Source organism: Cervus elaphus, chromosome 18, assembly GCF_910594005.1.
Source record: "Cervus elaphus chromosome 18, mCerEla1.1, whole genome shotgun sequence".
In the NCBI taxonomy this organism is placed as follows: domain Eukaryota; kingdom Metazoa; phylum Chordata; class Mammalia; order Artiodactyla; family Cervidae; genus Cervus; species Cervus elaphus.
The window spans coordinates 60728253-60754100 of record NC_057832.1 but is presented as its reverse complement, the minus strand read 5'-3'; the positions used below and the strand labels follow the sequence as shown (position 1 = coordinate 60754100).

General features: G+C 36.3%; 1 protein-coding gene across 4 annotated transcripts in view; it reads right to left on the bottom strand.

Annotated features, from left to right (window-relative positions):
- Positions 1–25848, bottom strand: part of TFEC (transcription factor EC) — a 577457-nt gene that overhangs the window by 73388 nt on the left and 478221 nt on the right. Inside the window, exon 1 of one of the 4 annotated variants that reach the window (XM_043872398.1) lies at positions 19931–20062. The exons of the other annotated variants lie outside the window; for them this stretch is intronic. The gene's annotated coding sequence lies outside the window, so the exon portion shown is untranslated. Of the gene's footprint in view, positions 1–19930; positions 20063–25848 lie in introns of those variants that run through there. 4 annotated transcript variants of the gene reach the window in all.

Below are 25848 nucleotides of genomic sequence, written 5' to 3'. Positions count from 1 at the left end.
ATAACTTAAGCCATAATGCTTTAAAATATATATGACATTGCATTTACAGGCTTAGCATTCATTAATTCTACAAATATTTGAGTGCCTACTACACATCAGGTTTTACACTACTGTGATAAGCTCTGGGGATGTAATTATGAACAAAATAGATATAACCCAGTATTCAGAGTTCACTGTCTACTAGAAGAGACAGATAATTAAAACATAGTTATAACACAATGTGATAAATCCTATGAAAGTAAAAGGTGTCACAAAATCAAGCAGAAGGTCCTAGATAAAAATGGGAATAAATCATTCAAATGATAGTTTCTGCTATTAATTATTAATTTCATCGATTCATTCACTTAATAAATATGTATATGCCTATATAGAGAGCCAGTTGTGAGGAAACAATGGTGAGCAAGTTGAAACATGGTCCCGCTTCTCATGAAGTTTATGAACAGGTGGAAGAGACAGATTTTAATCTGTACTTTCAAGTATTACAAGTGAGGGGCAGGAGAGACACACATCACTATGATCCTGTAGAAAAAGATCATCTGGACAAAAGTTAGGGACAACTTCCCTAAAGAAGGAATGGTAGGGTTGGATCTGGTGGTTGAGTAAGAAGGAACGAGAGGAAGAGTATAGAAAACAAAACAAAACATTCTATGGAGATAAAGAAGCAAGTAGGAAGTCCCTGGTGGGAAGAAATAAGATGAGAAAAATGCAGTGAAAGGAGGATGACATGAATAGAGCAGAGTGTGATATAAGGCTGGGAAGATCAGTAGGGCCAATTCATCAATTCATGCAATATAAAGATATCTTATTTTCTTTATCACAAGAAAGATGGCAGTAGCAGTTAAATGGGATGAATTTTAGAGGGGCAAAATATGAGAATCTAGGAAAGAAAAAAGGGCTGCTTGAATTAGGGTCACGTGATAAGGGTTGTCAGTCACATGGAAACAAGTATGTGGAGTCAAGAGATGTTTAGAAATGGATTAAGAAACGACATCTGAGGTTCTGGCTTAAGTGACTGAATAGTAGTGATGCTCTTCACAGAGAAGACTGGGTTTTTTGAGGGCGACAAAGAATCATAAGTTTAGTTTTGAACACACTGAGTTTGTGATGTTTTGTAGGTACCCAAGAAGGTACCCAAGAAGTTGCATATGTGGGTCTGGAATTCAGAGGTAAGGTATGGGTTGTGAATAAAGTTTACATAACATTTATGCTTAAGTGATAATCAAGATGGTCTTTGGAGGATGTGCAGAAGAGAAGATAAGACAGCCTAGTGTCAAAGATGGTGAACTCACAAGTTCTAATTACACATAGGGAAATCTATTCTGTATCTAAACTTTTATTTTTCCCCTGGGTTCCATTAATTTCTCCCTCACATTTTGCAAAATGCTTATTTGAAGTTTGTGTGTGTGTTACACTGTCAAGTAAATCCTCTTTAAAGAAATAGTTATTAGTTTGCCCTATTTCCAAAATTATGCCTTCAACCTCTTAATGTAGATACAGAACTATTTTCCTAGTCCACTTGCACTACAGTTCTAATATTCTCAGTTTCCCACCTCTTAACTACAATTCCAAAATCCAAAAAGTTCTAAAAGTGGGAGTTGTTTTTTAAGCTTGGCACAAACTCTTTTGGTGGCAAAATCAAACCTGAAATGAAACAAGGCTATTTAAAGTCTTTCTTTAACCCTCTAACAGTAGATACTCATATGCACAGTTGAACGTACAATAGTGTTTGATTATGGGATGCTGTTTTGGACTCTGGAGGCTGTGGGGGAATACAGTATCATAAATAAATACTCAGTTGGGCCTCTGCAATTATTTTCTAAAACATCAGTACAATATTTAGCTATTTTATTTTCATAAATGACAGTGTATCAAAAATTAAAATTAAACATATTCTCTCTTGGAGAAATAATAGATGAGGAAATGTTCTTTCCAATTCAATAAACCAACTGAATAAATAGTGCTTCCCTGGTGGCTCAGACCCTGCCTGCAATGCAGGAGACTCGGGTTTGATCCCTGGGTCAGGAAGATCCTCTGGAGAAGGGAAATGGCAATCCACTCCAGTACTCTTGCCTGGAAAATTCCATGGACGGAGGAGCCTGGTTGGCTACAGACCATGAGGTCGCAAAGAGTCAGACATGACTGACTTCACTTTCTTTCTTTCTTTCTTTTTCTCTTGGAGAAATAATAGATAAGGAAATGTTCTTTCCAATTCAATAAACCAACTGAATAAATGAAAGATGTATTCTTCCCTTAATAGGAAAGAATTGTTCAGTTATAACATTTTATTCTGATACTATTAGACATTTAGGTTTAGTGTTTATGGCTATATTTAAGTAAGTCAATACTCCAGTTTATATTCTCTTTAGAAGTTTCTCATGCAATTAAATTTTTTCGTGTAAATGTGAAAATATACAAGTTAATTATTTAAGTTAGATTCAGTAAAATAAGTTTTAAATTATCTAAATTCGTTAAGGCCTAAACATTGATATATATTAATAAAACTTCTATAAAACAAAAAACATTTTTCTTCAGAAATCAACCATCATATTTAGATGAAGTTTTATACTTCACAGTTACTTTCAACTTAAAACAAAGCTCTCATGTAATGCTTAAATGTACTATTTTTCATCCTCTGTATAGTGACATTTTGATATCATTTTCATTATGAAATTGTGAATGTTCTTTCAAGGATGCAGAAAATAAAGGAAAAACAAGACTGATTTCTTTAAAAGATCATATTTCAAATATCTTAGAAAGTCATCAATGCATTTTTAAAAAACATTTTACATGTTCTAAAATAGATCCAAAATCATAAATAGGAATATCTGGGACAAAAATCCAAACTTCCCTATAATACTTGCTATCTCTTGTATCATTCTGCTACAAATGCATTATTTTTTTTTATTTTTAGTATATGTTAATGGTACAATTTGTGATAACATCAATATATTGCCAACTTATACAGACCTTACAAAAGAAATTCACAGGCCACTTAATTTTTTAGATTAATTTAAAATAAACAAACATGTATTTTTGTAAGAATAAAAGGACCATAAATGCTTATTCCTTAAAGGAAATTCTAAATAATTCAGATTGGTTTATATTGTCTTAGGCTTGAAAACTTTTTATATCCCTTATCTACTTTATGAGTTGATATATGGTCATCAATTAATGAAGTCATTTTTATCATAATAAAATGTCATCATTAGAACTGCAGTATTCTAGCCTAACCATTTTCTAAAGGATATGATTGGGGCATTTTAGATTGTTAAATATTAAAATAATCTAATTGAAAATGAGACTTTAAAATTATTCATTATGATTGACAAATGGCAGAAAATGGCTTTGTTTCATAAGTACATTTCATCATTCAACTTTTGTAGATAATACTAGTATTTCTGGAGGAAAAAAAAAAAAGTAAAATTTATCTTGTCTTTGTTTTACCTAACTAGTACATAGAATTATTTTTGGCTCTCTGATTTAAAGGCACCTGTTACTACATTATTTACATAAAACAAATTCCCCAAGTAAATGTGTTCTCATGTGTGAAAGATCTTAAAACAAAGTTGTAGTTTTACTTTCCCTTTGTCACTGAAGAACAGTGCTCCTTTAGAATCAAAGAAATATAATTCCAACTTAAAATTTTTATGTTATAGTAAATATATAGCCATGAAATACTAATTTGTTGAGAAGACTGATCACAGGACCTCATGGACTAGTTGAAAGCCCCAGAATGCAAAATAATAGTAGCCACAATCACAAGTTGAATCAAACCAATAATTTGATTAAAGACTTTATCCTGATGAAAGTGAAAGAGGAGAGTGAAAAAGTTGGCTTAAAACTCAACATTCAGAAAACTAAGATCATGGTATCTGGTCCTATCATTTCATGGCACATAGATGGGGAAACAATGTAAACAGTGAGAAACTTTATTTTCTGGGCTCCAAAACCACTGCATATGGTGACTGCAGCCATGAAATTAAAAGACGCTTGCTCCTCAAAAGAAAAGCTCTGACCAACCTAGACAGCATATTAAAAAGCAGAGAAATTTCTGTGCCTACAAAGGTCCCTCCAGCTATGGTTTTTCCAGTAGTAATGTACAGATGTGAGAGTTGTACTGTAAAGAAAGCTAAGCACGAAAGAATTGATGCTTTTGAACTGTGGTGCTGGAGAAGACTCTTGAGAGTCCCTTGGACTGCAAGAAGAGCAAAGCAGTCCATACTAAGGGAAACCAGCCCTGAATATTCATTGGAAGGACTGATGCTGAAGCTGAAACTCCAATACCTTGGCCACCTGATGCAAAGAACTGACTCACTGGAAAAGACCCTGATGCTGGGAAAGATTGAAGGTGGGAGGGGAAGGGGACGACAGAGGATGAGATGGTTGGATGGCATCACAGACTCAATGGACAAGAGTTTGAGTAAACTCCAGGAGTTGGTGATGGACAGGGAAGCCTGGCGTGCTGCAGTCCTTGGGGTTACAAAGAGTTGGACACAACTGAGCAATTGAAGTGATCCTCATTTTATGGATAAAGAAACTGAAGCTCAAACAGGTTATCAGACTTACAATCACAAGGCAGAAAAGTGAATTTGACTTCACATCTTTTGATTAAAAGGAGAGTATTCTTTGAATTACATGTTTTTTATTATCAGCATACAAGGATGGTAAAACTCCACCCCCAGCATTAGAAAAAATGTTTCCCATATCTGTATATGAATCAGTTGACTCTACTCTCTAATGTAAAAACTATTGGAGTTGCTTCCCCACTATTGAGTTGGCTTGATTCACTTTTAGTTTTGTCTTATTTTGTGTTTCACTTCATCTATCTTGTAACTATGATATGGCACAAGATTTAGGTTTTCCATACAAGTCGGAAAATAATATAATAAAAATCTACCATCAGAAAATATGAATTCAAAAAGAGTGTTTCCTTTCTTAAGATGTTTTTTCCACTTCAGTCTCTAGACCTTTGTATTAAATATACACTATGCTGAAGAATCCTGGCCCTCTTACCTAGAAGAAATTTTATTTCCTTTATATCATTTTACTGTTACCTTTCCTGTAAACACATTGCTTCTTTTTATAAGGGTGGGTGGGAAGGGAGCAGGTAGAAAAGCAAAACAAATATATTCATTTTAGCTTGAGTTATTCTAAATAAATATCATGACTATTCTATTCAGTATCTTTAAACTTCTTGCTCTGGGATAAACTTAAGAAATCAAGGTATATGACATCTGGTCCCATCACTTCACGGCAAAACAATGGAAACAGTGACAGACTTTATTTTCTTAGGCTCCAAAGTCACTGCAGATGGTGACTGCAGCCATGAAATTAAAAGACATTTGCTCCTTGGAAGAAAAGCTATGATCAACCTAGACAGCATATTAAAAAGCAGAGACGTTACTTTGCCAACAAAAGTCCGTCAGGTCAGAGCTATGGTTTTTCCAGTGGTCATGTATAGATGTGAGAGTTGGACTGTGAAGAAAGCTGAGCGCCGAAAAATTTATGCTTTTGAACTGTGGTGTTGGAGAAGACTCTTGAGAGTCCCTTGGACTGAAAGGAGATCCAACCAGTCCATCCTAAAGGAAATCAGTCCTGGGTGTTCATTGGAAGGATTGATGTTGAAGCTGAAACTCCAATATTTTGGCCACCTGATGCGAAGAGCTGACTTATTTGAAAAGGCCCTGATATTGGGAAAGATTTAAGGCAGGAGGAGAAGGGGATGACTGAGAATGAGATGGTTAGATGGCATCACCGACTCAATGGACATGAGTTGGGGTAAACTCCGGCAGTTGGTGATGGGCAAGGAGGCCTGGCGTGCTGCGGTTCATGGGGTCGCAAAGAGTAAGACACGACTGAGTGACTGAACTGAACTGAACTGATCAGAGGGCAGACAGACTGAAAAACACAATCACAGGAAACTAGCCAATCTAATCACATGGACCACAGCCTTGTCTAACTCAGTGAAACTATGAGCCATGCCTTGTAGGGCCACCCAAGACAGACGGGTCATGGTGGAGAATTCTGACAAAATATGGCCCACCGGAGAAGGGAGTGGCAAACCACTTCAGTATTCTTGCCTTGAGAACCCCATGAACAGTATGAAAAGGCAAAAGATAGGACACTGAAAGATGAACTCCCCAGGTCAGTAGGTGCCCAATATATGCTATTGGAGATCAGTGGAGAAATAACTCCAGAAAGAATGCAGAGATGGAGCCAAAGCAAAAGCAACACCCAGCTGTGGATGTGACTGGTGATGGAAGCAAGTTCCAATGCTGTAAAGAGCAATATTGCATAGGAACCTGGAATGTTAGGTCCATGAATCAGGGCAAATTGGAAGTGGTCAAACAGGAGATGGCAAGAGTGAACATTGACATTTTAGGAATCAGCAAACTAAAATGGACTGGAATGGGGGAATTTAACTCAGATGACCATTATATCTACTACTGTAGGCAAGAATCCCTTAGAAGAAATGGAGTAGCCCTCGTAGTCAACAAAAGAGTCCGAAATGCAATACTTGGAGGCAATCTCAAAAACGACAGAATGATCTCTCTTCATTTCCAAGGCAAACCATTCAATATCACAGTAATCCAAGTCTATGCCCTGACCAATAACGCTGAAGAAGCTGAAGTTGAATGGTTCTATGAAGACCTACAAGACCTTTTAGGACTAACATCCCCAAAAGATGTCCTTTTCATTACAGGGGACTGGAATGCAAAAGTAAGAAGTCAAGAAACACCTGGACTAACAGGCAAATTTGGCCTTGGAGTACAGAATGAAGCAGGGCAAAGACTAATAGAGTTTTGCCAAGAGAACGCACGGGTCATAGCAAACACCCTCTTCCAACAACACAAGAGAAGATTCCGCACATGGACATCACCAGATGGTCAACACCAATATCAGATTGATTATATCCTTTGTAGCCAAAGATGGAGAAGTTCTATACAGTCAGCAAAAACAAGACCGGGAGCTGACTGTGGCTCAGATCATGAACTCCCCAAATCTAATATGCTCCATTAATTTAAATGCTCCAATGGCAGAAGTTATAAAAGCAAAATGTTGCTTTCCTACCCCCTTCCTCCCTTCTTTTCTTTCTTCCTCAATATGATCTGAATATAGCATGTGTGCATTATAAGTCACTTTAGTATAGGTGAGAACAGATGAAAATAGAAAACTAGGCAGAAGTCACCTCATAATCAGGAATAAACACCACCCTAAGCTTTGTACTGACCACCCTAGTGCGCCATACTGGACTTTTAGCAGGATAGTAAGATGATCAATTAGTATTTCATAGAAATCCCTTAGGCAAAAGTACAGAGACTGGATTATTGAAAGACCAGGGCACAGGAGAATAATTGGGAGTTTTTAGTAATAGTGCAGGACAGGAGACTAGAGGGCCCAAGTTATGGCAATAGAATTAGATATTTTAAAGATAGGTCAAATACTATCCTAATACAGAGGATAAAATTTTAAAAATATGTACAGGATTTCTTATTGATTTATACATGTGGTAAAGGAGAAGGAAGATTCACCTTGATGCTTCCCCTATAATGCTTCCATCTGAAATGAGAAACTGTGGAGAAGATGACACTTATCAAAATAAAGAATAAAAGTGGAGGCAAACAATTAGAAGGAAAGATGGTAACTTCAGTGTTGGACATAATGAAATCAGAGTGACTGTAAAGTATCCAAGAGGAAGGCCTAGTCAACAGCTAGATGTGTGCATTTATAGAAACAGACTTGGTGGCCATCTCAGAACAAATCACTGAGTCAGGGGTTTACTTAAAATCACACCAAACAAAGAATTACAATTAAAAAGACAGAAGCCAAGTAAAGGACCCTGAGGAACATGTAATGGGCAGGAAAGACTAGAGAAATCTCAAGAAGGTATAATGAAAATTAGGGTAGAATGATAGAACAAGGCCAAAGTAGGATAGAATTTCAAGGAAAATAAGTGGTTAACAGAGTCAAATGCCACAGGGATGAGCAAACAGAAAGAGCAGGAGACATTGCTAGTGTATCAGGACGATTTCCCTCAAGAGAATGATCTCAGGGTCTTAGTGAGAGTAGAAATCAGCCAGCTGGGACAGGAGGGGCACTGCAATTGTAAATGAGGAGACCCTGGGGCTCAGCTCTCTTCTCTCTCTCCACACTCTCCCCACGGAGGGTCTCGTCTTTACATAACACCAATATGCTAATGACACCCAAATTTACATTTTTTTCCCAGAACTGTCTGTGAAGATAGAAACTGGGATCAGTGACTTGAGAAGTGAATCGGAGGTGACAAAAGACTCAGCACTAGGAGGCTTTTCCTCTTTCTCATGTACATAGATGATATAGTCTATTCCCTCAATTATAAATGCCATTTACATACTGACAAAACATAAACCCCAATGTTTCTCTTTCTGGGAGGCCAAGCTTTATGTATATTAGATAAAAAGATACCTCACAAATATCTTGAAATTTAAAATGTGCATGGCCAACCACTCACGATAATCCTCCCCAAAGCCTGCTTCTCTTCATTCATCTCCAAATCAGTTAGTGGCATCATTACTCATTCAATTCCTCAACTCAAAAACTGGGCAGTCTTCCTTTTATCTTCACTTTCTTTACCCCTCATATACAATCCACCCTATCCATTCTAGCTCACAAATGGATCTCAGTAGAGTCATTTTTGTCTCTGCAACCAGAGCTCTAGAACAAGCCACTATCCTCCCTTATTTTGAAGCCTTCATTGCTCATCTACCAGTTCCCTCCTTTGCTCTTTTCAATCATTGTTCATACAGTCTTCAGAATAGACTTTCAAAAATCACAAAATGGATTAGCCTCTCTCTTAAAATCTTTTAGTTGCTTCCAATTCATCTGTAATAAAGTTCAATTTCTGTATCACAACCTACAGATAGGTTGTTCCACATCTACTTATTCAACTTCATCTTTCATTTGATCCCTTATGATTCTGAACCTTATTTGACCCATTTTATTGATGAGCTATAAAACAGCACATAGAGTTAAAAATCAATCAAAGTCTGCTCATCTCTATGCTGGTGTTCTCTTGAAAGTGAAACATTATGTTAATAATCATAATGATAATAATGGCATACATTACTGATAAGTACAGAAAGTTAGCTTTGTGTCAGGCACAGAGCATGGAGTGCCACCCACCATATCTCATATAATCCTCCCAGCAAGCATCGAGGTGTGCAGTCTTGCCCTTACACTTTCATGAGAAAGTGGAAATAAAGGATAGGTTGAGGAGGTCTAAAGCAAAGCCGAGTTCAAAGTCTCACTGGTCTCCCTACTGAGTCTTTGTTCCTCAACAGAATTGATTATTAAAATGAAGATGTTTTCCTTTCAAATTAACAAATATTTTTAAAATGATAATACCTAAGGTTGAGGGGGGGAAACAATGCAATAGGCATCCATGTGAGTTGCTGCTAGGGAAGTAAATTTGTACATATGTATAGCTTAAGGAGACAATCGTAAATGTGTAAAAGGTTTGAAGCATCAAGATGCTCAATGAAACATTATTAACAATGATTCTATAATGTAGAGAATATATATAATTTAAATATACACCCCAGTGGACTCTCTATAAGCATTTTTCAAACTGTGAGATTTAATTTACTTATCTCTTTTACTTAGATCAAAGGGTTTCACTGCTAAAACCACTTAGTCATAGAATGATTAGAAAACATAAACTTTGAAAGCAAAATTAAAGCAAGCTTCCTTTCCTTTAATCAATCACAAAATTTAAAAAATAGAATGCTACATCAAGTGACTCTAACACAAGAAAATATGACTGTTAAGCAAACTATTTTGAGAAGAGTATCATTATTTTAGTCATTACTGACACTCTGGCTAAGCACTGATAGATAAAAAAGGGGCTTGCTTTTAAAAAGCAGCTCAAATAATGTTAACCAGATTCTTGTGCCTCTCATCAAAGGATTGTTTGGTGTTTTGTTTTGTTTTTTTCTGTCTCTCATAAACTCTTCTTAGAAGGGCTACTATTAGTGGTAAGGTCAACTTTGCCTTACCACAAGTCACTAATGACTGAATTGGTAACTTGATACCTGAGAAGTCTTTTGCTGTCATACATCTATCACCAACTCTTCAGAGGAGTAAGAGAATATGATGCCTTACTAGGACTTGGCCAAGTTAGGGTAGAGTTTCAATCTTATTGAATTCTATATCGCATAGGGGAAATGTGATTGTTTTGTAGCCTATAAATATATTGTCAGGCTGTGCAAGTGGCAAGACATCTCACTCTAGAAAGTCAAATGCTGCAATGTGTCACTTTCAAACTTCTCTCACTGGTCCCAGGAAAATATGTACAGATTTCAAATAAAGTTATTTAAAGTAGATTCTGGTATACAGACACCCACATACTCCAAAGTTAAATTTTCCAGTTAGACTGTCTCCAGTCAATCTGACCACTTCAAAATGACAGGCAAGACAGTCAAATAAGCAGTCATAGTGGGCCAAAAATCTGTCAAAATGGTTTGCTTAACTGGTGATTACTTTTTGACTGACTTGAGCAGTCAAGTTAATCAAAACAGTCAAACCAGCTTTCCCCTGTGAACACAGTCTTAACTCTTCCTGTGTTGGTAGGTGTGCCCTGTTTATATATTTGAAGAGTTTTATTAAGCTACACTGTTGAAGAGAAACAAGTCAAAAAAGTTGTGAGTAACCAGTTTGACAATTAGGGCTCCCCTCAGAGTTGGACCCCAACATCAACACTGGGGAAGCAGGCTCATGGGGCCTGCTGAGGGCTCCAGAGGGTGGCAAGGGCAGGGGCAGGCAAGGGAAAAGCATCATGGGAGCAGGAAGAAGCCATATGCCCAGCTCTTGACATTTCTTGGTTAGAGGACTGAGATGTGTTCTGACAGGGGAATGGGCCGGTTGCACCTTTGAAATTAAATAAAAACACTTAGAAAGAATCCAAGGCAGGGTTTAGTGACATAGATGTCACTATTGACAACAGTTTTTGATTCTTGGCCTGGGTTCGATCCCTGGGTGGGGAAGATCCTCTGGAGAAGGAAATGGCAAGCCACTCCAGTATTCTTGCCTGGAGAATCCCATGGACGGAGGAGCCTGATGGGCTACAGTCCACCGGGTCGCACAGAGTCAGACACGACTGAGCGACTTCACTTTCACTTTCTGATTCTTGGTGTAAGTGGTCATTTCTGTCGGACAAAAGATAGGCTTTAAGAATTTCCTGAAGAATCTGCCTACAATGCAGGAGACTCGGGTTCATTCCCTGGGTTGGGAAGATCTCCTGGAGAAGGGAATGGCAACCCACTCCAGTATTCTTGCCTGGAGAATTCCATGGACAGAGGATCCTGGAGAGTTATAGTCCATGGGGTTGCAAAGGGTCGGACATGACTGAGTGGCTAACACACACACACACACAAGAATCTCCTTAATTTAAAAATGAGGGTGAGGGTTATTTACTTTTTCATCTTGCACAAATGACAACCTTGAACTGCAATCTGATGTCTCCAAAGCAGTGTTAGAGGAGCTGTTAGGATTATAAGTTTTGGAATCAGTCTGCCTAATTTCAAAACTGAGCTGATAAGTTGTATGCCTTAGAGGGTCTACTCTTATCTGAACACTGGGCACAGTGTGTGAGCTGTGCTTAGTCACTCAGTTGTATCTGACTCTTTGTGACCCCGTGGACTGTAGCCCGCCAGGCTCCTCTGTCCACGGGGATTCTCCAGGCAAGAATACTGGAGTGGGTTGCCATTTCCTTTTCCAAGGGATCTTCCCAACCCAGGGATCGAACCCAGGTCTCCTGCATTGCAGGCAGATTCTTTACTGTCTGAGCCACCAGGGAAGCTCAATTAATTTCCAGAATCATTCTGATTACTAAATGAGTTAATGTGAGTAAGGCACTGTCAGTGGGGGAAGGTAAGGAGAATTTGTTGTAGAGAAGCATCTGATCAGAAGATGGTCCAGCTCAAGTTCACCATAACTGTGAAAGAATCTTATTCAATTAAAGGATTTTTATAAAGTACTAGACTTCTTTTAGTACTTTAATGGGCTTCCCAGATAGCTCAGCGGGTAAAGAATCTATCTGCAGTCCAGGAGATCCTGGTTCGAATCCTGGGTCAGGAAGATCCCCTGGAGAAGCGATAGGCTACCCACTTTAGTATTCTTGGGCTTCCCTGGTGGCTCAGCTGGAAAGAATCCATCTGCAACATGAGAGACCTGGGTTCAATCCCTTGGTTGGGAAGATCCCCTGGAGGAGGACATGGCAACCTACTCCAGTATTCTTACCTGGAAAATCCCCATGGATAGAGGAGCCTGGAGAGCTATAGTCCATGAGGTCGCAGAAAGTCAGACACGACTGAGTGACTAAGTACACAGCAGACTTCTTCTATACTAGGGCTTTACTTTTTTTAGTCATTTCCCAATTAATAGTTTTATCATTTAAAATCTTTATAATTTCTAAGAACAATGTTAATAAGTATGTGGCTAAAGTCTCTAGGTCCCCATTCTATGTGGGCATTGAGCTTTGCGATTTACCTTTACTTTCTCACTTAATAATCCTGAAACCCAATGGGGTATATCAGGTTTACACATGAAGAAATTGCATTTCAGTCAAATTACATGACCTGTCTGAGATCACACGGCTAGTTATGACAAAGCTGGTTTTCAAACCTAGTCATTTTGCTTTAAAACCTATGCTCATTCTAATAGATCATGTTTCTAAGAACCTATAATATAATAAATATCTCATTAGTAATTATATATTTACAGTTCTTCTGGAAAAGAAGAGTAACTGGTATTGTGGGTTTGGGACTTCCTAGAGAGAAACATTTGTCTCTTGGACCTCTGAAGTAAACTAGAAATCAAACCAGTCAATCCTGAAGGAAGTCAACCCTGAATATTCATTGGAAGTACTGATGCTGAAGCTGAAGCTCCAGTACTTTGGCCACCTGATGTGAAGAGCTGACTCATTGGAAAAGACACTGATCTTGAGTAAGGTTGAAGGCAAAAGGGGAAGAGGGCAGCAGAGGATGAGATGGTTAGATGGCATCACTGACTCAGTGGACATGAATTTGAGCAAACTCGGAAATGGTGGAGGACAGGGAAGCCTGGCATGCTACAGTCCATGAAGTTGCAAAGAGTCGGACATGGTTTAGCGACTGAACAACAACAACAGAGGAATCAGGATGACTGAACACTGACCTGGCATGTCCAGATCCCATGTTCCTCCCACTTTCTACACTACCACTTTGAGTTCCAAAAATTAAAAAAAAAAATTTTTTTTAATGTCTGGAAGACAAAACACAGATTCCAAAAGGGTTAAAACTAGAAAGTATTTTAAAAATTGGTTAACTAAGAAAATAGGAGGTAGAAGATTTCATTAATTGAAGATGGCTCAAGAATCAATTAATAGCCTGAAAACTAAGCAAGTCTATGACATCAAAACTATTTCATGGCGTATTCTCGGGTAATTTTTCGGTCATTGATAGAAGTAGTAACCTCAGAGAATAATGCACAAAATGTCTAAACTCTGAAGGAGCATGAATGAGTGATATGTCTGGGGAAAGCCCAGCCTTTCAGCTAAAACTCAACATACAGATTGTAATCCAACATACAGGATTAACATCTCAGGAGACTTGCCCTAGGTCAGTTCATCTCTCTGTGATGCCTTATTCTCTAGATGGAAATAAAAACAGTGAACTCTCTTAAATGTGCCCTATGGTCTGATTAAAGATTGAAAAGGTCTCTAAAAATCCACAGCACTCCCAGGGAAAAATGCTAAATATCATTATAGTTATTACACCAAATGCCATAATTTGGTCTCCTCAGATTCCCTTTTTATGTAGATTCCATCAAACTCTGACTTTTGACTTTTTGCCTCTCTGACCAAATCTCCAATGACAAAGCAAAGGGAAATGTTGAGGCAATTAGTGGGAAATGGAAGCAATTAATTCCCTTTTTTAGTGGAAACCTGGCCTCTGCGAACCAGTTTAACCAAAAATAATCAATGACCTTTCTCTGACCAAACTGAAGCATATCTACTTGATATTTGTCACTGGTTATCCATCTACTGCTTCAACATTAATGAGTCTCTTCACTTTGCCCCTTTCTTTTATGAAATAGAGCCATCTATTCTGGTCCCTTGTTACCTCTACAACTGGTATTTTTGCAAATTTAATGCAGTCAAAGACCTCATTATCCATGTTTAAGTCTAGAAACCACTTTTAAAATAGCTGTGATTTCTGATTTTCCCCAATTCTCATGCTTTGAACTGTTTCCCCTTCTCTGCTATAAACATCAGATCTTGTTCAAAATGAGTAAAGTAGAACAACAAAGATAAAGTTTAAATTTAAAAGTTCCCCAGAAAACACTATAGAATTTACTTAGGGAAGATCCCCTGGAGAAGGGAATGGCTACCCACTCCAGTATTCTTGCCTAGAGAATCCCATGGACAAAGGAGCCTGGTGGACTACAGTCCATGGGGTTACAAAGAGTCAAACATGACTGAGCAACTAATACACACAAAGCCCATACAGAGTTAGATTCAGGTCGCTGCCCCATCACTTAACCACTGGTCACCTTAGGAAAGTTACCTATCCTTCAGAAGCCTCACTTTTCTCAGCAATGGAGAGAGTGGGACTTGCCTTAAGACCATGTAAGGCTTAAATAAGGTGGTAAAGTCTTTAGTATATGATGAGAGCTCAGTGGATGATAACTCTAGGGAAGGGAAGAGATATTTCATGTACAATATCTGATTTTGATATTCACTAAAACTCTTACAATGACTGAACTCAAGCAGAAGTATTATAGTTAATATTCCACTGTCTTTCTTTTATCCCTCAGAAGAGGTCTTAATATTTGAACTTATGCATTTATTTTATAAATTCTTTCTTTCTTCTAGCATATTATGGGATATTTTACTTGTTATGTTGTCATTGTTGCTGTTTGTTTTGTCTTTGGACAAATAAATCTTAAGTAACTGGTTAGAGGTTGTGTTATATATTTCACTGGGTATGTTCAGTGTGGCTGAATCTAAATAAATTTAGATACTACTTAGTGAAGTGTCTCCTTCTGAAACAAATAGAAATGAGAGTGAACTGGCAATATATTTTTGGAAATTACGGAAAAGTAGACATGACCTATGACGAAAAGGCAAATTATGCAAAGAGTTGCTTTGTTCTCTACTTTGTTTTGTTCTGAGAGCTCTGTCCTAAGGCAGAGTCCTCCAAGGCTGTTTACATAGGAGAGGATATATGAGATAGTAGCCCCTGGTTATGTTTTGTGCTCTATGAATCTGTCATAAATGTGAGATTAGGGATCCCATAGGGAGAAGCAGACAAGTCCTCCCTTTGGGTTGTGACCTAGATTTCCATTCTTAGAGCTCTCATGTCCAATCTAAGTTTGATATCCCTGGAATAAATTCAGAACTACTCCTCAAGCACAGGAGATTTAAACTTTAACACCACCAGACCCCTCTTCCTTCACACTCAAGCTCAGCCTCAGCCCTTCATTCACTCTCCAGGCTACATGTTAATTCAATTCGAAACATTCAGCAAACACTCCCCCCTCCCAAACACACAGACTTATTCACAGTCACATGGCAAGTTAGTAGCAAGCTAAAAATGCTGAACTTCTGACTTCCTATTTTACAGTGTGTTCTATCAGCTCTAAACCAAGCAACCACAAAGAAATCACTGAATCATTTGCAAATATTTGCTTGGCCCACTGTTTGGGAGCTAATTAATGTTCAGTTTAAGTGGTTACTTCTACAGTGGAAAAGGACAGTTCATCACCTTTGATTTTCTTCCGAAGTAAGTTCTATCACATTTTTAGCAAAGATCTTGTCTTCTGTTCTTGTCAGAGGTACAAACAACCACTTTACAAAGTATTACCTATATACTTGTCCTTGCTGGCTTAAAATACAGGAGGACTCTATAAACAAAATCTAAAACTTATGACTTTGGTCTTTCATCCCACCAATCCATGTTCCAAATGGCCAGACATAATCTTGCTAAAACACAATAGGATCAAGTTACCCTTGGTAAAATCATATAACCCTTAAAAGCATAGCTCTTATGATCTGCCCACTACCTTAATTCTCCAGCTCTTCTTTGTGTTATTCCCCACAATGATTCCAGGCTCTAATCAAAGACCCCTGAATATGCCATGCTTTTCACATCTCTGCTCTGATGGAAAGAGCAAACCATCCATCATGTGAAAAGTACCTTACATAGGTGGAGGACAATCAGAAGCTATAGAGGAGGACAAGTGATTGACAAAGTGGAGAGAAACGTTTGAGAGAATGACTAGAGGATCAGATGTTTCTTAGCCTAAGACTAACTAAGGAGAAGGCTAAAAGTTTATCAGACCTTAAAATCTAATGGTAAAAATTCTACTGTCAAAACTTCTGTTGCAGACCTCAGTAGTTCAGTTCAAATCTATTTGAATTTGCACAAGATCAAAGGTAGCAGAGAACGTCAAAATCCTAGCTGTTGAGGAATTCCCTGCAAGCACTAGCTGAACGCATTACCTGTCTATAGACAGATTTTCAAGACAAATAGGTAGTGGTCTAGATTTTTGGAGAGTATGGAAAGATGTTTGATAGAACCAGTTTTCACCAGTGGAGGTAAAAGGAGATACAGTCAAATGCCTGATTGAACAGATAACCCTGGCTCAAATTCTTATTTGGAAATAAATCTAAGGAAGCTAAATATCTTTCAGAAATTAATTGTTCATGTATGTATGAACTCCTGTATTAGAAACATGTTCGCAAAAGAAAGAATAAAGAAAGGGAGGAACAAACAGAAGGATTCTGTCACCCAGTGGAAGAAGCTAGAAAGTAAATCACAATCTGTTCCAGTACATTGGCTAAGGAGTGTTTCAGGAAAGAAGAAATGATTTGGAAATACTCTTCCATAGTAACTCTTGGGAATGAAGTAAGGAGACATGGGAATTTGTATTAAAACTCAATCTCTTTCCCAGGCTCATTCCCTTCAATTGCCTCTTTTAGTTCTATTTTTGAAACCCGCATGTTCTTTCAAACTTAAAGTGATAAAAAGAAAAACAGCATCCTAATAGGCTTTAAGGTCATTAGGCTCAACCTTCTGCTGTATCCTAAGAACAGTAACAAAATTAGAACCTAGGACTTACTTTTCTTAACCAGTCTGTTCTTAAAACTGGTCATCTAAAGAAATTCTACAATCTGTCTTACTATCTCACTTTTCAATAACACAGATCCCTCAATTTTTCTAATGTTTACCAGATGTGCTAAGTTGCTTCATCTTGTATGACTCTTTGTGACTCTATAGACTGTAGCCTGCCAGGCTCCTCTGTCCATGGGATTTTCCAGGCAAGAATACTGGAGCAGATTGCCATATCCTCCTTCAGGGGATCTTCCTGACCCAGGGATCGAACCCACATCTCTTATGTATCCTGCATTGGCTGGAATGTTCTTTACCACTAGCGCCACCTACAATACATTCTCATACCATTCTTATTTGCTGATAAGCAATGGGACAAGATTTCCATGCTCCAGTAGATACAATTTAATGGAATTGCAAAATTATCTATCATCAGCTAAGTTCTCACAAGCAAAATAATGTTTGCCAATTTTGATATATCTCCAAACACCTACACACTGATTTACAGATTCTTTAACAGGCTGGTAATTCATAACTACATGAAATTTAGAATATTTTTGTACATTATTAATATTCATTTTTCTACAAAACTACTGTTAAAGTCTCCCCTCACAGGTTATGTTTTCAAAAACACTTGTGATTCTTACACTTCCTCATACATCCTCGGCTATCTATGCTTCACTGACTCTTCTTCCTGATCTTGGTAAATAAAATCAATAAAACCTGAGCAACTATTTTGCATTATTCATTTGTTTTGTTTTTGCCAAATAGTATAAATCTTACAATCTGCCATTTGTAAACATCACTTCTCTGGATCTGCTATCACTCCATTGCCTAATCTAACATTTTTTACTATGAAGAATTAATCAAACTTGCTTGTGCAAAGAATCTGGCATGTTGAGTGAATTTCATTTTGTACATTTATTTTCAGAAAAATAAAACTGAATTTTATTTATACATTGATTAATAAAGAATCAATGATTATATTTCCACATGTATGTTTACTACTTTATCAGTATCCATAGTTATTCTTTAGAATCATATTTCGTTAGTTTATTTGAAACTATTGTATAAGAATATTTTTTCTTTCAGTTTCTCCTTTTCTTATTTCTCCTTTCTAACTATTCAAACCACTGTTTTCAAAATTATTTCCACTTTCTTTTTTTTTCCCATTTGTTTTTTAAGTTGGAGGCTAATTACTTTACAATATTGTAGTGGTTTTTGCCATACATTGACATGAATCAGCCATGGATTTACATGTGTTCCCCATCCTGAACCCCCCTCCCACCTCCCACCCCATTCCATCCCTCTGGGTCATCCCAGTGCACCAATTATTTCCACTTTCAAAATTACTACAATTTCTGAAAAATGCCATTAATGCTAGTATAGTCTTCTCTGGAATATTCCATGGACTGAGGAGAAATTTCCATCAGATTTAAATATATCATATTATTTTGGTTATCTAAAACATAATAAATCCTGTGTCACAGTCTTTAAAATTAAGGTGATTTTGAAGGAACTTTTTTCAGTTTGTTTCATTTTTGACATCAGCTGCAACTTCCAGTTCAACAAAATTACACATACATTGAACTATCCTACTCCTTTGTAATGAAATAGAAATTCTTTCAAGAAAAGTAATGGTAATCAAACCAAAGACATATACAACATGAAAATTATCTCTATTCCATTTGTTTTATAGCTAAAAAAAAGTTTTTATTCTCAAACTGGAGATTATAATGTTTGGCCTATTTAAGGTAGCTTCTACCAAAAGAGTAAAAGATTGAGTATTAATTCAAAAGTTACTTGAAAGTGTAAAGCTAGACTCAGATTCATCTAAAATAGAAGTGAAGCAGAATTGTCTGAATAATCTTGATAATGAACTCCATATTCTGTTTCACTTTGTTTTGTTGACACAGCCTGAAAAGGGAAGAACTGTGAAGGTTATTTTAAAGTCTCTTAACTTTAAATGAATTTCTAATAAGTTACTAAAAAGTTATCCAAAATGAATTAAAGATTATCTCAGGTTTATTTTCTTCTCAAAATGTCTATTCCCAATTAAACATTTTAAGATGTTACTAAAAGCATGGGTTATAATTCATATAAACAAATATATACAAAATATATGTGTATTTATGTGCATATATATACAAATATATATATAATCTTCCAGTCCCTACTACAACTCTGCTAATTATTACAATTAAAAACTATGACTAATAAAGTAATTTAAAACTATTATAATAAAAAGTTATTGCTTTGGGATATTTGACATCTATACAAATTTTTCAGATTCAAATTTTCATAAAAAACAGAATAACTTTTAATGCTTGAAAAATAACATATGCTAAAGTACTATCTGATTTTATTTCTGCTCTGAAGAGTACTCATATTTTCTTACCTTTAAAAGTCAATAAAATATATATTGCTAAAATGTAAACAGAAATTAACATTTACTCATAAAATAACATATCAGATGCAATAAAATGTCAAATCATGTTCCAATTTAGTAAATACTCTAGAATATTAAACTGAAAGAAGAAATTGCTTTGGTTATGAAATAAAACAGTGATTTCTACATCTTGATTAAAATAAGGCATTAATAGATAGAGTTTTAGATATATTTTACCCAAATTACAGAAAATCACAGCTCAACTACTATAATATCCTGATACCCAGTGATCATGCAAGATAAAACTATAATTATCAGTAAGCCACACATATCAAAGTAAAGCAGGTATTGATTAGACTCCTCTTTCACAGTTTAAAGTACAGAAAATTAACCTGTCAGTTTGGTTACCTACCAGCAATGACTGGATTCTATCAGTGTTATCACCTTTACAAACAGCAACAAATTATAATCACTCTTCCCATAACATAAGCACCATGCCAAAAGAGACAACCAAAGTAAACGACCTAATCATGAATAATGAATAGTTTGGGCTGGTTGGAATCCACTTAGTTGAGGAAAGAGAAAAGAGAAGTGGCTCATTAGGGCATTTCCTGAACCTTGGTTGGAATTTCAGTTAAGGAAGAAGAAATGACACAGCAGTTTCACATCGGGGACTTCCTTTCTTTATCTGAAATATGCTACCAACTTGAGAAACAGCACTCCAACAAAAGTACTCCACAGTAATGTGGTCAGAATAAAAGCTCTCATTGATCCCACTGCCCCATAATCAACATTTCTTCCCAGAATATGCACAAACAGAAAATGGTTGTTATCAAAGTAGACTGAGATCCCATATTTATTGCAAAATATTAAGTCTCACATTTAATATTTCTTCAACAAACTGACCTGCACTGATTTCCAGTTTTTAAGAATTACAGGTTTTAAGAATTGCAGTTTTTAAGAACTGCAGTTTTGTTGAGAGTATTAATAGATTTTGAGTTTCTGCTTTAGGCCATCAAATTTCCCATATTTCATATAATCACATTTTCCTTATATATGATTTTGCCCTCAAATTCTAGGATAATTTTAATCTTGTACAGGAATATTTTATCTCCCTGTGTGGATGGAAGATATTTAATTCAGCTACAAGATTTCTAATTCATTATTATTATTATTAATATCCCAATGTGATCTATATTTTTAAGGGACATGAGTACCAGTTACTCACTCACTGCCTTTTATAAATGAAACATCTAAAGAAGTCTCATTTCCTTTATCAGTTAGCTACATGAAAGTAAAAATATAAAGGTACCTCTTTGTTCCTACACTACAATTTGTGCTATGAAATTTTGCATTTATTTTACAATGGTTACATCATTACATATAGTATAATTACAGAAGTTTCATGCAAAGAATACATTCAAATTCCTCCTACCCTTGTGTTTTATAAAAATCATGCAATTAAATTGACATTTATGTTTATCAAGCAGTGAAGATTATATGACAATGTCTCAATATCATGTCTTCCATGAAGAATTGCAAATCTATTGAGTAAAAATTTTAAAAGTTCTCTCATCATCAATAATTTTTGAGCTGTTTTACAATTTCTGATGATGTTCTGATACATTTAAATCTCTTAAGGTTATGGGAAGGAGTAAATACTTATTTCAGAGTAAAACTGATTAAAATTAATTTTGGAAATTAAGAAACACTTTTAAGAAAGAGAAACACTGAGATTTTGTTATATTAGAAACTACTTTAGATTGAAATATAGTTTAAAACACGTTTGTGGGATTCATAAGTTTTGAAGCTCTATTACTATAAGGGCATACATTTTGGTTTTGGAAAAGTCAGAAATGTATGGATACACACACCTGAAGCAAAAGGTACCAATGTGTTAATGGTACTTATATGTTGATGGTGTTCCAGTGGAGCACTTAAGATATTTAAAAAATTTTTATTTACCTATAGATTCTACAGTTTATATAATAAATATATTTGTTACTTATTTTAAAATATAATTTTAATTTTAAAAATAATTTGTGCACCAAAATGTTTAGGAATAGTATGCTACTATGTATGATACTGGGATAGAATAAGAAATAAATATTTGGACCTCATTCATGGTTCCTGGTTCACAGTTCCTAACAGGGGTGAGAGAAGCACCTTTTGTCAATCATAAAAGCCCCTTTCAACCATACATGAATTTATGTTGAAGAGGTGATTTCATAGTCCCCAAAACAGCTTCTGGATGAGGACTGGTTTTCAGTGGGACCAACTACATGATCGTGCTTAGTTGCTCTGTCATGTCCAACTTTTTGTGATCCCGTGGACTGTAGCCAGATGCCTCTGTCAGTGGGGATTCTCCAGAATACTGGAGTGGGTTGCCATGCCCTCCTCCAGGGGATCTTCCCAACCCAAGGATTGAACCCAGGTCTCCTGCATTGCTGGTGGGTTCTTTGCCCTCTGAGCCACTGGGGGAGCCCAGACACATGATTGGTCTTTCTACGTCACAGATTTGATCAGTGTACTCTCTTCATTGGTGACCGTCAGAAACTTCCTGCTGCCTAAACGATTCCCATTCCTCTGGAACAGCATATAAAAGTCCTCAGAGCCAAGTCTAAATCTGGATTTCAAGCTTCATCATAAATTTCCTTCCTTCGTTCTACTTGAAAATAAAAGTGAAAGTCATTCTGTTGGACTCTTTGCAACCCCAAGGATTATACAGTCCATGGAATTCTCCAGGCCAGAATACTGGGTTGGGTAGACTTTCCCTTCTCCAGGGGGTCTCTTCCCAACCCAGGGATCCAACCCAGGTCTCCTGCCTTGCAGGCAGATTTTTTACCAGCTGAACCACAAGAGAAACCCAAGAATACTGGAGTGGGTAGCCTATCCCTTCTCTGGAGGCTCTTCCCAACCCAGGAATGGAACCAGGGTCCCCTGTGTTACAGGCGGATTCTTTACCAGCTGAGGTACCAGGGAAGCCCTACTACTAAGAATTCTATAAATTCCTTCTACTTAGAATGTCCTAATGCAAGGTTCTCCTTTTTCTTCAAAGTCTAGATTGTATCTGACCTCCTGTCTATAGGCTTTCTTTGAAACATAAGAGTTAAATGCTCTTGAGTGGGTAAAAACATGGAACTTTACTCATCTAAGTATAATAAGTATTAAAGTCAGTATATTTTAATTCCAAATAAATTTATAAATTCAATATAATATCCATCAAAATTCTAGTTATATTCTATTGGTATTTCTATTATTATTTACTAAAAAAAATGAAAAACATAGTCAAAATATTTTGAAAATAAAAAATAATGTGAAGAAGGACTTGACCAATGAGATACTGAACATACTGTAAAACTACACTAATTAAAACAGCTTGCTGCTAATATACAGTAGATAGAAAACTCAAACCTAAATTTTTAAAAATTTAGTATATATTGAAGATTGTATTTCACATCAGTAGGAAACATATTTCTCAATAAATATTTTAAGGGTAAACAGCTAACAATGTGTTGAAAGAGAGAGAAGTAGACAGAGACCCATACTTCTACTAAACCAAAAATTTAATTTCAAAATCTTAAAGATACAAATATAAACTTTTAAAAATCACACTCCAAAATGTGACTATTTTGTAACCCATAAAGTATAGAAAAATATCAAGAAAGTCTAACATATTTGAGCACATACAGATTAAAATCTCTCTTAAAAAAGAAATATTTTTTAATGACCAACAAAAAAAAAACCTGGGGAAATGATTTTTTTCCATAGTTTTTAATCATATAATATGTAGGTAATTGTTACACTGCATTATCAAGATTTGATTGTTTATCTTCTTACCTGAAAATATATTGCTGAATTGGATCATAACATTCTCTTCTTTGTATTAGTAATTCTTAGTTTCATGACACTGAAAATTATGTAAAATGCTTAGAGTTATTCCAGGCAGGGAGAAAAGGACCTGGGATATTTAGACCCCCTAAACACATTAGTCACTGGCTGTAGGCTGCCTCCATGGGAACATTAAATCCCAAGTATACCCTGCCCAAGTTACACCTTAGCAAAGTGGAATCTGTCATGCTGAGGGCAGCCTTCTGACAAACTTCCCTTGCAAATGGTTGGAAGACTGAGATGATAAGTAGTATGTGAAAATATAGACAGAACATGGACAGCATAAGCTCTAAGTACTTAGAATTAGTCCTGTCACACAGTAGACAGTATATGTTAGGTACTAAGAATACTGTGTTCTTCACAATAGCTTCTCCATCAAAATCAGTACTTTATATATTTATTTATTACTCACTAATAAGCTTCTACTGACTGAAGGAAACGGCAACCCACTCCACTAATAAGCTTCTACTGACTGAAGGAAATGGCAACCCACTCCACTATTCTTGCCCAGAGAATCCTGTGGACAGAGGAGCCTGTTGGGCTGCTGTCCATGGGGTCGCACAGAGTCGGACACAACTGAAGCGGCTTAGCATGCATGCATGCATTGGAGAAGGAAATGGCAACCCACTCCAGTATTCTTGCCTGGAGAATCCCAGGGACAGGGGAGCCTGGTGGGCTGCTGTCTATGGGGTAGCACAGAGTCGGACACGACTGAAGCGACTTAGCAGCAGCAGCAGAGGCAGACCGTCTACCATGTATCAGGCAGTATGCTACAGACAAACTGCTGTGATCTTTATCCTCAAGGAGACTAAAAATCAAATAGAATTTGGAAGATAAATTTTCCACTATTTAAATTAGTTAAAGGCAAAAAAACAGCAATATATGAAATAGCAGACAAAAATGATGTAAAGAATAAATGGATTGTTTTCTTATACCTGATTTTGTGAGGGAACAGGATATCGAAATGAGAAATGCCACAAAAGTAGAGAATGCTTGGTTTCTAAAATCAAACATGTTTGGGGGCACTAAGGTAACAATAAGTAATAGGTAATATCTAAAATAAATAATATTTAAGTTAAAAACATATCAATAGATCATAGAGGGAAAAACATGCTGTTTGCCAAATGGCAGCTAATGTACTTTTTGGAAATGGACTCAGAAAATAATTCTACGAGTAAGCAGAAAGCAGACAAGAAGTTAGCATACTAGCTCTTCAGAAAGGAAAAGGAAAAAGAACAATGCATTCATTGTAACTTCAGCTTGCTTTCATAGAAGTCTCAAAGATAAAAGATTATTGGTGAAAACTATTTTCAAAGGCAACTGATTTTATTCATATACACCATTATGCCCACAAGTGTCTTTTTTCTTACCAACAAGTACCCTAGTTTAAGACAATTATTAATTTTGGAAAAACGTCCAGTCTGATAAACCCTGAAGAAATCTGACTTCTCCTTTAAAAAGCTAAATTCAAAGAAAAGATATAACTCTCCTAAGAAGTTTGGAGAAAAATTTCAGAATCAATATTACCATAGAAAATAAACAAACAAAATCAGATATGAGTATGTAAAGCTGGAATTTATGTATCACTCATGAATAGAAAATTTCCTTTTACAGAAACTAATATTATCATTAAGCCACTTGCCAAATAATTCATATTGATTATTTGAAAGTCAGATTTCATTACCAGTTTGGAGAAGTGCATAAATTAGAAAGTGAATGGTTCCTGGTTTTATGTGGTAACTCCAAACTTTGCCTTTATAGCACTTTAAGATAAACACTAAATATCAAATCTGATCTTAAATTCCAATATCATTTAAGAATTACAGACTACCTAACATATAGGAGTTTATCCCACTAAAATATAACACCGAAATGTATCTAGATTTCTATTGCTTCACTAGCAAGTGTAGTGTATGTAAATTTTTAATATATCTTTTAAAACTGCATTTAAGTTTTATGCGATGAAAGTTATGATGTCCTTAACAAGAAACACACCAGGCACAAGGGTTGTGGAACACTATAAAATCCGTATAAATATACAACTGTAATAGTAGTGCTTTTTCAGTTATAAAATGCTCTTCATCTACTTCAGTGAACTTCAGAAACATTAACTCATCATTCCACAGTGTCAGCAGAAGTGCATGACTAACATTGCTCCATAAGAAATGGAGAATCAAATGCCTTTCACAAGTTTTTCTGTCCCCAACAAATCAGTTTTGAAGAACAAGGAGTCTCCAGAAACTTTTAAGGCAGTAATATAATTTAATTCTTCTATGATGCCAAGGGCTTTAAGGTTTCTCTAGAGCTTATATTTAATCTTGGCATACACTAGAGCATTAAACAAGATCCAGTTCTTCTAAAAATTATGAAGTAGGCAAAATTTGTCTTGAACATGCAATCTCTATGTCTTTTCTCCTTTTTGCCAGATAGGTGCCATGA